Source organism: Crassostrea angulata, chromosome 4, assembly GCF_025612915.1.
Source record: "Crassostrea angulata isolate pt1a10 chromosome 4, ASM2561291v2, whole genome shotgun sequence".
NCBI classification, from domain to species: domain Eukaryota; kingdom Metazoa; phylum Mollusca; class Bivalvia; order Ostreida; family Ostreidae; genus Magallana; species Magallana angulata.
In genome coordinates, this window is record NC_069114.1 from 11994444 (window position 1) to 11998147 (window position 3704).

General features: G+C 36.5%; 1 pseudogene; it reads left to right on the forward strand.

Annotated features, from left to right (window-relative positions):
• The first annotated feature begins 1753 nt into the window (after positions 1 to 1753).
• LOC128181824 (uncharacterized) lies at positions 1754 to 3368 on the forward strand (annotated as a pseudogene).
• Positions 3369 to 3704: the final 336 nt, after the last annotated feature.

The following is a 3704-nucleotide window of genomic DNA, read 5'->3' on the forward strand; positions in this document are numbered from 1 at the left end:
TTTGCTTTAAAAATTTTAGTGTTCCAGAATTTGGGCGTTTGTAGAATTTTCCATCTTTGTCACCAACAAGATCAATGCAGGAAGTGTGCAAACAGACAATAGTTCGGTCACTGTCATCTGTAGTAACGTAATGTTTTTAAAACTTTGTTGTGCTCAACATTGCGATGTTTTAACCCACATTTAAAGGTTTTGTTTGCACGTCCCACGAACTGTATGAACTTGCCAGTGGCATCCTCCCCTTTTTTAAACTGAGAAATATGAAGGTCGTGATGCTCATCTCTACCCCTTAATCCAAACAGTTTGCAATTGTAGAAAAAAACTCCATATAGCAACGCCTCAGTGGATTCATGACCAATACCACCGAATGTCCAAAGTCTTTCTTCCCGGTCGCGGCTGATCGGGTCTGTCTGATGTACAGTTGAACCTTAACCTAAGAAAACAAGCAGATAATACAAAATAGGGCGATCAAGAGAGAGGAAAACAAGCGAATGTTTGACAAATAAATGTTGCTTTAAAAGCATGTACCTTTAGATGTTAAAAGCTTCATCTGGGCATCCAGGCTTCGTCAAATCTGATAAAATGGTCATCTTTCTTGTTCATAAAGGTTAGGGTATTTCCATTTCCTCGCATGTAGCGCAGAATGCCTGATGCTAAAAGGTAGAGAAATTTGGGAGGATAGAAGTCTCCGGCACGTTTCCTTACTTAAACTATGAACCTCGAAGCCATTTGTTTATGTTATCAACGGAAAAATGGTCCAAATTTGGAATATTTTCGAGAGCAGCATTTCGTGAAATGCGCCAGTCAATAAACACACGAACTGCACACGCTGTACTCTTCTTAGTGTTGGCCGGAGTTGTCCCGGAGATAAGTTCGTCCAAATCTTCTTCTTTGACTGGATTTCCGAATCTTGACGAATTCCCCGATAAGTAAACGTCTCCTGCACGGTGGTTACTTCCATGCTAGAATGACTGGGTCCCGTTTCTTCACTCTCAGTCTGATATCCAAATTCAAAAGTCATGTCCGCAAAATCAGATGCACTCTAATGTAATGTAATCTAGTTCCATACGGTCGGCTATTTGACTCAATATAAAGTTTTCTTCCTCATCCCCAAGTTCGTCCCCAAGAAGTTCCAAAAACAAAATTAAAATTGCCGTCTCCCTCCATCGTCACTCTCAACTCATCGGTTCATTTCGGCGCGCTTGACCTGGAATTTGAATCACGTGATCATTTGAGACAGGCTCCCCGTGAGGTTAAAGTATAAGACAGTTAGTTTTACATTTATTGCGATTTTATTTCAAATGTTTACTTAACAGTTCTAAAAAAACTACAAAAAATGCAATGATAAATATTGTATGTTGAAATTCGTTAAAAAAATATTTACTACTTTTTTGTTGTTAAAAGTTTCCCCTTTTTACATTCCTATTTTTCGATGTTCTTCCTTAAGTTGGTAATGGTGCAATACCTAATATGAGGTTCCATAGGGATAATGCTTAAATAAACAATATTAAATTTATATTAATATTGATAAATATTTTATAATCCACTTACAAGATTATGTTACTGTTTATGTATCATAGGTTAAAACAAATATGCCATACATATTTTAACTGTTTTGTGACAGTCAAAATTGTATGGTATCTCTACGTAGTTTGTGTGCATAAAAGAGTATCCGTACATATATAAACGTTTTATCTTATCTCATTTACAAGAGCTGATTGTAAAGGTTAGAACAGTGGTTAAATAAGTACTATGCACACGTAGTTTAGTCATAGCTACAGAAATTCAACTTTGGTAGAGACTGACATGGCGGCTACGTATCAAGAAAACCTTTTTACATCCGCTCAAGTACACATCCCAAAGTGTGAGAAACATGATTTAACAATAGATTTGACATGTGAGGACTGTGATGAGTTTATTTGTTCACAATGTGCCAAAACAGACCACAAGGATCACGACTGGAAAACTATATCCACAGCAGGAAGTTTAAAGAGAAGTGAGATAAGGAAGACTCTGAATAAAGTTAAAGAGGAAGATGTGAAAAAGATGGATGAGAAGATACAGAAGGCAACGAAGCTAATGGAGGACAATCAGAAATGTTGCGATTTTGAGGTCTGTAAGCTTCAGGAACAATATGATGCGATTGTTTCTATACTTGATGAAACTAAGAGGTATTTTGAGACTAACTTGAGGGAAAATCTAAAAACAAAGAATGTCAAAGTGAGTGAGAAAAAATTAGAATTAGAAAAGAAAAGAGGACATATCACAGATCTTCTAAAGTTCCTGGAAGAAAAACACAATACCATGTCTGACTATAGTTTGATAGACAACCTCAGAGACCTGACCAACCTCGTGTCTGACACAGACAGTGATACAGAGAAGGAAGATCTTTCATTGAAATACAGAAAAGGGGAAATCAAAGAGGGTTTACTGCAGTCTATGCTGGGATTTGGATGGCGTTACTGAGAAAGAAGCGTTTCAATATAATGAAGATGTTGTATTACTCATTGTGCAAGCAATAAACGATGATACATGTTTTGTAAAGGATGATTCTGATTCAAAATGCATTTAACGAATTGACATAAAAAAAGAAGAAAGAAAAATTCAATATAAATGTAAATAGCATATATATAACAGACAACGGTTATGTGTATGCTACTGATAATGAGAGCAACTCCATTGTCCGTCTGTCCCCGTCAGGCTCAGTCTCTACAGTATTCAGTACAGTTCCACTGGCACCAGCGGGAATCTGTCCATCCAGAAGGACTGCTGGTCACATTGACAGATAAAGAGTCAGAACCATATCAGCCAAAAACACACAGCAGATGTCTGGTTGGGTACGTGACACTGACCGGTGACGTCATCCGTGAGTACGAGTACCAGGAGGACGGTCAGACCAGGCTGTTTACTGAACCAACCAGAGTCAAACAGAACGGAACACTGATATATGTGAAGTGAAGTAGACAAGTGACAACAGCAGTGAACTGATGATTCTATCTCTATCTGGATCTTTGAAGTGGGTCTACTGTTGTCAGGAAATGGAAAATAGTATTTTATTTGATGTCGTTTGGACTCTCACTGCAACATCATTGTATGTAAGGCATTTTACAGCCAAATGTATCTCCTCAATCCTGATGGACAATTCTTGAAGTACTTACTGATAGAGACTGGAGTAACACACCCAGTGTCAATTTCTCTGTATAAATCCACACTCTGGGTTGGCAACAGACACGGACTTCTCAAAGTGTTTCAATACAAATCATAAAACAACGTTATTGTGTTACAATGATAAAGTCTAAAAGCACAAATAAAAAAGTGTCACAGCTTATTTCACTAGTTCACTAATTATATCGAACTTTAATAAATATGCACAGACAGTTTAAGTTACTTTCAATATCTAAACGTACCGCTTTTACTGTGTCTCTTATAGTCCATTATAGAAAATCATCATGTTGTAATGTACACTTTGATTTTAGGTTTTCTTAAACTGCATAAACTATATTCAGAATTTAATAACAATTATGTGTTAAGTCAAGTAAAATGTATTAGAAAGGTACTGAAGAGGCCATTCGATTTATTATAGAACATTGATTTATATATTTTTTAATATAGAGTTTCTATATTTATGTGCTGGTGGTGGTTTGCTAACGTAATTATCAATTTAGATAAATAGTAAGGAAAGGTCTTAGTACGAAATATATATGACA